The following is a 13088-nucleotide window of genomic DNA, read 5'->3' as shown; positions in this document are numbered from 1 at the left end:
GATGACGGGTGACAGAGAACAACCCATTAGAGAGCTGGCCACCCCCGCAGAGAAGCCAGCAGAACAGCCCACCTCAGATCCTGATCATGGCCTCAACATCACAGCCAGACAAACAAATGAAGAACCCCAAGCCCAGGGGATCCCAACCCCTCTGAGCACCCCCTGTCAGCCACCCCGATAGCCCTCCTGACGAACCCCCCCACCCACCCACTGAGGACATACACAAGCCACAGATTGTACTCCTTATGGACTCAAATGGGAAATACATACAAGAAAATAAACTTTTTCCCAAACACACAGTGTCTAAACTCTGGTGTCCAAACACCCAGCGCGCCCTAGACCTTCTGTCTGAGGACCGACTAGGATCACCCAGCCACATAATAAGACACACAGGCACAAACGACCTGAGAACACAGCAGGATAGGGTGAACACAGCACTCAAGGGAGTGATTGAAAAAGCTTCTTCTACTTTCTCCAACGCACAAGTGGTTATCTCCACCCTGCTACCACGAACACAAGTATTTCCCGTGAATGTGCCTCAAAACCAAATGTCTACCTGGCCCACCACTCCACCCTGGACTTGAACAGCCTTTACGACCAGGTCCACCTATACAAAGCAGCAGTGCCCACCTTCGCCCGGAACCTAAAGGATATTGCCCTAAACCGCAGCCCCAACACCTCACACAGGATCAACATATCAACAGACACCTCGCCCAGACCAGTGAGACACTCTCCCAAACCTGCAGGACCCCATGCCCCCCCCCACACCCCCACCCAATCAACACCCCCCCAAGTCAACCATGCCCACACCCCATTTAGGCCCCCTCAGATCAGACCTATGCCCCTCCTGCCCACCCCATGCCCCCCACTCCCGCAAAGAGGGCCTCAACATGAAAGTCACACATATGCCCAGGCCGTGAGCAGGCAAACAGGCCCAACACCCACTCTTACACTAGCCCAAGCCAATGGCATGTACCAGATGCTCAGCAGGCTCTGCTCACACTTACTGGTCAGAGGCCAAACCACACGACTAACAACATTGGACACTTTATGGAGCACAAAGCCTCATCCTGGAATATCCAAGGCTTGAGGTCATCTGCCTTTGGCCTAAAGAGCAGGAACCTGGACTTAACCAAATAAATCAGAAATACAGACATTGTCATCCTACAAGAAACATGGTATAGAGGAGATGGACCCACTGGTTGCCCTCTAGGTTACAGAGAGCTAACCTGAAAGGCCGCTCAGCAAGGAAGAAGCCACTGCTCCAAAACAGCCATAAAAAAGCCAGACTACGGTTTGCAACTGCACATCGTACTTTTTGGAGAAATGTCCTCTGGTCTGATGAAACAAAAATATAACTGTTTGGCCATAATGACCATCGTTATGTTTGGAGGAAAAGAGGGGAGCTCGCATGCTGAACAACACCATCCCAACCGTGAAGCATGTGGGCGGCAGCATCATGCTATGGGGGTGCTTTGCTGCAGGAGGGACTGGTGCACTTCACAAAATAGATGGCATCATGAGGAAGGAAAATTATGTGGATATATTGAAGCAACATCTCAAGACATCAGTCAGGAAGTTAAAGCTTCGTCGCAAATGGAACAGTGAGAGACAGAATAGCAACAAAAAAATCCAGAAAAATGCATGTACATTTTTTTATAAATTGATTTGCATTTTAATTAGGGAAATAAGTATTTGACCCCCTCTCAATCAGAAAGATTTCTGGCACTCAGGTGTCTTTTATACAGCTAATGAGTTGAGATTAGGAGCACACTCTTAAAGGGAGTGCTCCTAATCTCAGTTTGTCCTTCTTCGCGAGGCATTGGAAAACCTCCCTGGTCTTTGTGGTTGAATCTGTGTTTGAAATTCACTGCTCGACTGAGGGACTTTACAGATAATTGTATGTGTGGGGTACAGAGATGAGGTAGTCATTCAAAAATCAAGTTAAACACTATTATTGCACACAGAGTGAGTCTATGCAAACGTATAATGTGACTTGTTTCAAAGAACCAACGTTTTTGTAGAATTAAGATAGACTTTATTGCAAATAGACAAAGCCGAGGTGATTTGCAAAGCATCTCCTTGTCCACCTCCCAGCTCTCAGTTTATATAGTAATTTTCACATACATCTCCGCTTAAAGCCCCTCCCTCTTGGATTCCCCCACAACTATCCTCAGTTTCCCCCTCTCGACCGCTCCGCCCACTTCCTTAGTCTATGATAGCGGCTACATTTGACTTCTATTCAGTTTAGAAAAATAGTAGTACAATCACTGATGCCCTTGTCATGCAAAAATAATCATGTTCAGTTTAAACTTTGTTCAACCCCGGCTCACCTGGAGATTGATTGTTGGACATAACAGGTCCATACTCAGTCTCTCAAACATACCCAAACCCAACTCCTCTCTTCCCTCCCGTCATGCTGTATTTACTCATGTTTAGTCTGAACTCTGTTCAACTCTGGCTCTGCTCTCAGGACTTTGTTTGAGGAGAGAGGCAAAAGGCAATAGTCTGGTTTCAGGCTCTGATAAGGTAGGACAGCTGTGGATTAGGTAAGAGCAAGGAATTTGACCCGAGGTCAGATCCCCATTTCACACACACACAAACCCAGTGAAAGGAACCAATTAAGTTCTTGCCCAGCAACAGAGAGTACCCATGTTTAATTCTGACTCCATGTTCATCATATTTGTGATAAACTTTGTTTATCTCATAGTTTACTGAAAAATCCTCATCACAATCAGCCCCAATAAGTCCTGGCCGGAGGACCCGTCGAGACCTGGCACGTCCAGCAGAGGGACTGAATTTGAATTCCCTGCTTCGCGTGCATTAGTTTATTTACTAAACAGCTGCGAGCGCATGCAGGGCAGTGTGGTGTGCTTCATTAGAAGGTGGGGGAGCAAGTGACGAGGAAAACAAGGAGTGTGTGTGTGTGGGTGCTTAGATACAGCTCGATGTGAATGTCAGCATTCGTGGTCTCTCTTAATTAGATTTTTAATTAAGGGATGTGGCTCAATCGATGCAGGGCCGGCCCATCTACCTCTGGAATGACTGCAGTTGATTTGGTGGGAAAAGTGCATGTTGTGAAATGGGATAGGGTTAAGCAGTGTCTTGGTTGTAATTGCAGGTGCTGAAGGTCAAACGCTTTGCTGCATTCCAACGTCTTGTTAGAGAAAATATTCAAGTAGTGACTGTAATGTTATGGAGGAAAACAGCAGTGCAGATTTTTAGATTGAAGTGTGATTCTCATCTGATAAATGTAGGTTACATAGTATACTGTTTACAGTGTATACCAATGTGAAGTCTCCATTTGTCTGTCATTCCACTTGGAATATTCAAACAAAATGGGTTTGACTGTCAAAACAGACCACTGATCTCACTTTGCGGAGTCCCATGGCACACACTTTGCCTTGACATGCACTAAATCGATTTTTCAGACACCTGTCACTGGGGTTTACTTTGAGTTGTCTGCCAGGGACCGTCTCAAGTTGACTGTTTGAACAAGGCACACCAAGATCGTTACTTGTCATTCAGTGGCCCGACTGACAGAATGGAATTAATGGAAGTTTCCAAAGAATACAAAGACCGACAGGAAAGGTGAAAAGACTGGTAGAAATAGGACAAATGTTGATACCATGGTGATTACCAAAGAACTGTGGGAGAATTGAATTTAGCTTCCTCTGGAAAAAGTGCCTAAAAGGTAAATGATCAGAACAATTTGTCTCTCACTCTCAAAGGAAACTCAATGCATTTCATAAAGGGGTGGAATCTTACTCAACACATTTCTGAGAGGGGTGGTATCTATGAAAATCTATATTTCACACATCCAGCCTTACAGAGCTACAGTGGGGAAAAAAAGTATTTAGTCAGCCACCAATTGTGCAAGTTCTCCCACTTAAAAAGATGAGAGAGGCCTGTAATTTTCGTCATAGGTACATGTCAACTATGACAGAGAAAATGAGAAAAAAATATCCAGAAAATCACATTGTAGGATTTTTAATGAATTTATTTGCAATTTATGGTGGAAAATAAGTATTTGGTCCATAACAAAAGTTTCTCAATACTTTGTTATATACCCTTTGTTGGCAATGACACAGGTCAAACGTTTTCTGTAAGTCTTCACAAGGTTTTCACACACTGTTGCTGGTATTTTGGCCCATTCCTCCATGCAGATCTCCTCTAGAGCAGTGATGTTTTGGGGCTGTCGCTGGGCAACACAGACTTTCAACTCCCTCCAAAGATTTTCTATGGGGTTGAGATCTGGAGACTGGCTAGGCCACTCCAGGACCTTGAAATGCTTCTTACGAAGCCACTCCTTCGTTGCCCTAGAAGTTCCACTTCAGAAACCAAGTTGGAGCTATTACCATAGATCATATACCTATTGAATCCTTCCAGATCTACATGATCTGCTACAGTAGCTACGTTCATCACTGGCTAACGTGTCTGTCTTAGCTTCCTCACCAGCTGTAGAATGAACTAGTATCAACCAGCAGACAAGGCACAAAAATGTATGCACGCATGACTGTAAGTCGCTTTGGATAAAAGCGTCTGCTAAATGGCATATTATTATTATTATTATTATGATGAAAAACGCTAACATGCAAGTGATACAGTTAAATTAATGTTATAATGAACGTGTTATAACTGTTTTAACTGCATATTTTCATCATACCTGTTTGATATCCAGTTGATCACCATGGACCAGAAATCGACCCTTGCATTTCTAACACACTGACCCATTTCATTCCTTGAGGCCCCCACACCAGCCCATTTTTTTTTTCTAGGCTCCCACACCGCCCCATTCTTTCCTTGAGGCCCCTATTTTTAACCAAATAATGATCATTTTGCACAAAGAAATGCCTGAAATGCCAGATGGCCAGTCCAGCCCTGCTTACTAAAACACCAATGCACATTGATACAATTGAAAGGAATACAATGTATCATGGCTACTATATACAGTGGGGGGAAAAAAGTATTTAGTCAACCACCAATTGTGCAAGTTCTGCCACTTAAAAAGATGAGAGAGGCCTGTCATTTTCATCATAGGTACACGTCAACTATGACAGACAAAAGATATTTTTTTTCTCCAGAAATCACATTGTAGGATTTTTTATGAATTTATTTGCAAATTATGGTGGAAAATAAGTATTTGGTCAATAACAAAAGTTTCTCAATACTTTGTTATATACCCTTTGTTGGCAATGACACAGGTCAAACGTTTTCTGTAAGTCTTCACAAGGTTTTCACACACTGTTGCTGGTATTTTGGCCCATTCCTCCATGCAGATCTCCTCTAGAGCAGTGATGTTTTGGGGCTGTCGCTGGGCAACACGGACTTTCAACTCCCTCCAAAGATTTTCTATGGGGTTGAGATCTGGAGACTGGCTAAGCCACTCCAGGACCTTGAAATGCTTCTTACGAAGCCACTCCTTCGTTGCCCGGGCGGTGTGTTTGGGATCATTGTCATGCTGAAAGATGCAGATTCTGCCAGTTTCGGTGTGTGCTAAGTTGAGGATCTTAAAATTCGAGTGATAGACTCAATGTGAAGCACTAAGGACTGTCATTCAAATTTCGAATTTGGGGGTGGCATTTTGACAATTCACTGCCGCCCTCCCGCTCCCCTGATCGTCTGCTACACCGCCGACCGCACCCCAGCTACCAGCTCATGGAGGAACAGGGAGAAGACCATGCAGAGTAAAGGCATGCTGCCTACTGGCAGTTAATCTGTTCGCAGCGTGGCACGCTTCGGCAGGGCCACAGAAATGTTATTCCAAGCTGTTGCGTGTGGCACATCAGAGACACTTTCCCTGACCCTTATGGCCAGTATAAAGGAATCACTCCTGGAAGACTGACCTAGAGAATTCAGTCCATGTATTTTGAACTGTTTTGTTTGTTTATTTTTGTGTATGTGTTCGCTAACTCTAACCCACTCTAAAACAACTGATGTTACAGACAAAGGTTGAAGTGCAAAATTATTTATTTGTTCTACAATAAAAAATATATGAAACAGAATCATAGAACAACTAATTTGAAGGTGTGTAACTACATATTTTTAGACATAAGACAACATTCATGAGTGACAAAGTATTCATAAGGAATATATTTACATTTTAGTCATTTAGCAGACGCTCTTATCCAGAGCGACTTACAGTTAGTGAATACATATTGTGATGCCACGAGAGGCTACCGCTTCCAGCGGGGTTGCCCAAGTAGTGCAAGGAGTCCAGGTTCAATCAAAACAAGGATTTTTATTAAAGGTCTTCGGCAACAAACAAAATTATAACACAATTCTCTTCTTCCTTCAACCCACCCTCCATACCGTGTCTCTTCCCTTCCCAAACAACTCCAGCCCATCAGCCCCTGATTGGTTTCAGCTGCGTGGGAAGATTGGCCACAGAGGGTTGGAGTTCCCGACCATACCAGCAGATGGAGCCATAGCTGTCTGGGTTTGCAGCCACCTCAGGGGGATGTAACGTCCCTCCAGGACACAGCCTCTCGTGACATCACACATCCCCCCTCCTCGGGACCGACGTCCTCGTCGGGTAAAGGCAGTGAAGAAGGCATCACGCCGGGAGAGAGCGTCCGCATTTCCGTGGTGCTTGCCAGCCCTGTGGACAACCGAAAAGTTAAACGGTTGCAAGCTCAAAAACCATCTGGTTACTCTACTGTTTGATTCCTTGTTCTTGGCCATCCACTGCAGAGGGGCGTGATCAGATACCACCATGAAACGTCGGCCCAGGAGATAGAACCGAAGGGACTCCAGGGCCCAGACTACAGCCAGACATTCTTTCTCCACCGTTGAATAGTTCTTCTCTCTTGGAAGTAACTTTCTGCTTAGGTAGAGAATGGGATGTTCTTCACCGTCATGTGCCTGGGTGAGGACAGCACCCAGACCCACCTCCGAAGCATCCGCTTGGACAATGAATTCCTTCTTGAAGTCTGGTGCCACCAGGATCGGACTGGAGCAGAGTGCTCGCTTCAGGTTGAGGAAAGCCGCCTCCGCGCAGGGTTCCACTTCACCATTCGTGAGTGGCGTTTGGTCGTCAGCTCCGTCAACGGTGCAGCTATGGTAGCAAAATCTGCAATAAAGCGTCTATAGTAGCCAGCGAGGCCCAAAAAATGACCTTACTTGCTTCTTGTTGATGGGCTGCGGCCAGTCCTGTATGGCCCGCAGTTTGGCTTCCTGTGGTTTGACCAACCCCCGCCCAATGGTGTACCCCAGGTAGTTTGTCTCACTGAAGGCCACCTTGCACTTCTTCGGGTTTGCCGTGAGCCCTGCTTCCCTGAGCGAATCCAGCACCGCTTGTACCGGGGTAGGTGGCTGGCCCAATCCTGACTTTGTATAACCACATCATCCAAATAAGCCGCTGCGTACCTCTTGTGGGGCGCAAGGACTCGATCCATCAGGCGTTGGAACGTGGCAGGGGCCCCGTGGAGACCAAACGGAAGTCGGGTATACTGGTAGAGCCCCTCCGGGGTGGCAAAGGCTGTCTTCTCCCTTAGACGCCGGGGTCAAGGGGCACCTGCCAGTAGCCTTTTGTGAGATCAAGAGTGGTTATGAAACGAGCATGCCCCAAGGAGTCTATTAAATCATCGACACGAGGCATTGGGTATGCATCAAATTCAGACACTTCATTCAACTTTCGATAGTCATTACAAAATCGTACTGAACCGTCTGGCTTGGGAACTAGTACTATGGGACTTGCCCAGGCACTGTGGGACTCTTCGATTACTCCCAACTCCCGCATCTTCCTTACCTCCTTCTGTATCACCACTTTACGAGCCTCTGGCACGCGGTGCACGGGCGCTGGTTTACCGTTCGGCCAGGCATGGTGCGGATCTCATGTTGGACCACCTCTGTGTGACCGGGAAGGGAGGAGAAGACATCCTGGTTCTGCTCCACGAGTTCCAGGGCCATCTGTCGTTGATGTGGGGACAGATTTGGACCCAGCTGAACCTCTTCTCGCGCCGGTTCCTGGGTCTCTGTGGGGGTAGAGAGCTAAACAGCGCCTCTCTGGCGTGCCACTTCTTTAAAAGGTTAACATGATAAATCTGCTCAGTTTTCCTCTTATCTGGTTGCCTCACCTTGTAGTTTACTTCTCCCATGCGTTCAATGACCTCATATGGTCCTTGCCAGGTTGCCAGGAATTTGCACTCAACGGTTGGCACCAGGACCAGCACTCTGTCCCCCGGCTTAAACTCCCTGGGCTGAGCAGATCTGTTGTAGGAGGCTTGCTGTTGCCGCTGACTGGCCTCCATGTGTTCCCGCATCATGGGATAGATGGCCTTCATTCTCTCCCTCATAGCCCCTACATGGTCGATCAGTGTCCGCTGTTGGCATGGCTGCTCCTCCCAGGCCTCCTTGGCGATGTCGAGCAGTCCTCTGGGTCTGTAGGAAGCAAGAGCTCAAAGGGTGAAAAACCAGTAGAAGACTGAGGTACCTCTCTCACCGCAAACAATATGTATGGTAACAGCTGATCCCAGTTGCGCCATCTTCCCCTACCGCTTTCCAGCATGGATTTTAGTGTTTTGTTAAAACGTTCGACTAGGCCATCTGTCTGGGGGTGGTAGACCGAGGTTCTCAGCTGTTTGATTTTCAGTAAAGCACAGAGTTCTTTCATCACCCTGGACATGAATGGAGTCCCTTGGTCCGTCAATATCTCTTTTGGGATTCCCAGACTAGTTGAGAGACGGAACAGCTCCTTGGCGATTTGTCTGGATGTAGCCTTCCTCAGCGGAATGGCCTCCGGGTACCGGGACGCATAGTCCAGAATGACCAGAATGTATTGATGTCCCCTGGCACTTTTCGGTAAGGGCCCGACTATGTCTAATCCAATCCTCTCAAAAGGAGTTTCGATAATGGGCAAGGGAATGAGCGGGTTTCTATATGTGGGCTTTGGCGCCACCTGCTGACACTCAGGGCAACTACGGCAGTAGTTCTCTATCTCTTTGTGTACTCCTGGCCAAAAAGAAACGTTGCATGATTCTTTCCTTAGTCTTCTCTACCCCAAGTGGGCCCCTAAGCGGGTGTGTGTGGGCTAGGTTGAGTACTGTGGCCCGATAGGGCTGTGGCACCGAGGAGCTGTTCATGCACTTCCTCATTTTTCTTGACTATCTGATATACTAACCCCCGGTTTACTGCGAAATGGGGGTAAGTAGGGGTTGTCTTATCACCTAACACTACACCTTCTAATACCTGCACATTTCTTAAGGCATTTGCAAGAGTAGGATCTTGTAATTGAGCCGTACCATACTGGCCTGTGAGAGGGGAAGCTCTTGGGTGCCTGGGACGTCTTCTTCACTGGAGAACGGAGCACTTTCCTGGGCTGCGTTCTCTTCTCCCGTATCCGGACCAGTCTCGGTGTCGGTCTGAGCACCTGCCATCCCTATCAGAGCCCGGGCGGGAGTGAGTAACTCGGAGGATTGCACCGGAGCCTTCCCAGGATGAGTCTTGCCTCTCCGTTTCCGAGGTACTCGGGTTATCCTCTCCTGAGACTCTCTCCAGAGTGGGTAAAAGGCTGGGCAGTCTCGTCCAATTAGGACAGGGACGGGGAGGGAATCAACCACCCCGCCGTCGTGTGTATGGTTCCCCGTGTGCTGGTCATTGTAAGTTCAGTAATGGGGTATTCTCTGGTGTCCCCATGGACACAGGAAACTGGGAGGACTTTCCCCGGGGGTCAGACACGTTGGGCCCACCAAATCCTTACGCACCAGGGTGGCCCGGCTACCAGAATCCAGTAAGGCCTCCACATCATGGTGATTCACAGTTACCGGGCAGGTGGGGGTCGATCTGGGCCGCCATCTACGACTCCCAAGAGCGAGGCAACACGGTGTGTGGGTGCTGAGCTGGAGGACTCCGCAGTGGGCATAGGTTCATCGGCTGGTTTCCCACACTGCCAGGAGATATGTCCCATCTCCCCACACCGGTAACACTGTCGAGTTTCCCCCTCCTGGTGTACTCTTCTTGGACCCGCCTGGTTTCTGGCTCCCCCCTGGAGCCGGGATAAGTCCTGACGTGGCTGGGTTCGAGACCTTGGGAGTCCTTTGGACGGGTTCTTCCCATTTGTGGTGGGGCCGCCCTCCTGGGGTCTTTTCGGGAAGCATTCAGCATCTCCGCTGTGGCCTGGTACTTTTCCACAGCTTCCACGGTCAGATCAGCCGTGGTCAAGGCCTGTTGACTGATGACCCGTTTTGCCTCATAAGGCAGGGGCGCGTGAGTAACGATCCACCACAACGGCCTCCACCACCGCCGCTGCTGTATTCCTCTGCGGATCCAGCCATTTGCTTGCGGTTCCGGACAAGTTCATGCATCTGCGCCCGAGGAGGTTGGTCTGGTAGGAAGGTCCAGCTGTGAAAGCGCTGGGCCATACCAAACTTTGTGAGTCCATATCTGCTGAGGATCTCAGACTTCAGGGCATCATAGTCAGTAACCTGGTCAGGGCCCAGGTCCCGGACAGCATTCAGCGCTTCCCCGGTTAGAAAGGGGGCTAACAGACCAACCCACTGTTGCTTGGGCCAGGCTTCCCTAGTGGCCGTGGCCTCAAATGCATGCAGGTATGCCTCAATGTCATCGGTAGCTCCCATCTTAGATATAAAGTCACTTGCCTTTATTGGGCGGGTATTTTGGACCACCCTCTGTCTCTGCAACTGCAATTCCTCTGCCTTCAGAAGGTTGGCTTTCTTTTGCTCCTCCAAGAGAGCCACGTTTGTTTGCATCTGGGCTTGCTGGCCAGCAACAAGGGCTTTCAATATGTCCTCCATTTCAGTCGGGCGGGGAGCCTACGGCCAGCTTGGAAAACTGGGTGATCAAACCTTCGGTATCCTCCTCTGACATGCACTATTACCGCTTGAGCGTGCCCGTATTCTCCACCATCTGTGATGCCACGAGAGGCTACCGCTTCCAGCGGGGTTGCCCAAGTAGTGCAAGGAGTCCAGGTTCAATCAAAACAAGGATTTTTATTAAAGGTCTTCGGCAACAAACAAAATTATAACACAATTCTCTTCTTCCTTCAACCCACCCTCCATACCGTGTCTCTTCCCTTCCCAAACAACTCCAGCCCATCAGCCCCTGATTGGTTTCAGCTGCGTGGGAAGATTGGCCACAGAGGGTTGGAGTTCCCGACCATACCAGCAGATGGAGCCATAGCTGTCTGGGTTTGCAGCCACCTCAGGGGGATGTAACGTCCCTCCAGGACACAGCCTCTCGTGACATCACAATATATATATTTTTTTATACTGGCCCCCCGTGGGAATCGAACCCACAACCCTGCCGTTGCAAACGCCATGCTCTATCAACTGAGCTACATCCCTGCCGGCCATTCCCTCCCCTACCCTGGACCAATTGTGCGCCGCCCATGAGTCTCCCGGTCTCGGCCGGCTGCAACAGAGCCTAGATTCGAACCAGGATCTCTAGTGGCACAGTCAGCACTGCGATGCAGTGCCTTAGACCACTGCGCCACTCAGGAGACCATATATTAGGATCTTCTTTTAGAAAGTCAACCCCACTGTAAAATAATATGACACTTTTGTGTAGGTTACCACTGCATACAAGTTTAAAAAATAGGCTATTATTAGTTCGAAGTCATGCCATCTTACTTGACCGACACAGTCGAGCTTGAAGCAATGCCAATGCTAGACAGAGCATGCACTTAGAATGCTCCAATCTTTGGCAGGGGTGGATGTGGATGGACCTCTTAGTCCCTTCTGGTAACTATGAGGAAAATACTAAAGGTTTTGCCGCTGCAATATCAACCACATATTCTCAAAATTAGACACTATTTGGCTAACTTTCCTGGACTAAATGGGTTGCTCAATGTTTACATAACGTGAAATGAGTCTACTTCTCAATAACACAACTTACAGTTGACCGGGTCAGCTCTAGCAGGGCAGAAATTTGACAAACTGAGTTATTGGAAAGGTGGCATCCTATGATGGTGCCGCGTTGAAAGTCACTGAGCTCTTCAGTACGTATATATAGTGTAAATTGTACCATAAAGGTACTTGTAGAAGTATTGTAGTATTTGGCATTGCAAAAGAACACAGACACTGGATAGAGGAAGATTGGAAAAAAGTGTTACGGACAGACAAATCGAAGTTTGAGGTGTTCAGATCACAAAGAAGAACATTTGTGAGACACAGACCAAATGAAAAGATGCTGGAGGAGTGCTTGATGCCATCTGTCAAGCATGGTGGAGGCAGCATTTCAAGGTCCTGGAGTGGCCTAGCCAGTCTCCAGATCTCAACCCCATAGAAAATCTTTGGAGGGAGTTGAAAGTCCGTGTTGCCCAGCGACAGCCCCAAAACATCACTGCTCTAGAGGAGATCTTCATGGAGGAATGGGCCAAAATACATTTACATTTACATTTACGTCATTTAGCAGACGCTCTTATCTGGAATCTCCCATTTGAAAGTGCTAGAAAGGCCACAATTATATCACAATATCTGAGAAGCAATATCTGTTAATCCAAATAGTTTCATTGATTTCATAAATTATTCTTTGTGTTGTCTCTTAAGCAAAAATGATTGAATACAACCAAAACATGCATGACGCAGCACTCTTGAGGTGTTATTTCAGACAAAATACAGCAGAGGGAGCTATTGTGGGACTGCTTTGTAGTTGTTTGAATCCCAGATTCCTTCTTGAAACCTTTTGTCATAGCATTTCAGACAACATGGTGTAACTTCTATTAGCCATTACCAAATGCTTCCAATTACAGCAATATAGTCCCCCCTCCCCTGTTGTGTTGTGTTCATCACTGATTGTCTAGTATAGCATCCATGATTTGTATCATCGATCGGACAGTCTATTTTGTTGATATGTTTTTTTATCGGAAATGACTAGCTGATTTGGTGGTTCTATTTCCATTGTATTTTTTAGATGCTACTCGTTGAGATAAACGTCAGCTTCAACTGAGAACAAGTGTTTTTTTAACATAACATTTGTAGAACGAGGATGGCGGAAAGTATTTCTACAATATTCCTACCTCCACCAGAGCAGTTCTTGCCTCATGCGGGCAAACCAACAATCCCATTGGACAGGTGGAAGTTGCCATTTGAGACGTACATGCTAGCTACCGGACTGGATGTGGTTAACCT

This window comes from Coregonus clupeaformis, unplaced genomic scaffold (genome assembly GCF_020615455.1).
Source record: "Coregonus clupeaformis isolate EN_2021a unplaced genomic scaffold, ASM2061545v1 scaf2817, whole genome shotgun sequence".
In the NCBI taxonomy this organism is placed as follows: Eukaryota; Metazoa; Chordata; class Actinopteri; order Salmoniformes; family Salmonidae; genus Coregonus; species Coregonus clupeaformis.
The sequence above is the reverse complement of the archived record's forward strand: the minus strand, read 5'-3'. Positions refer to the sequence as shown.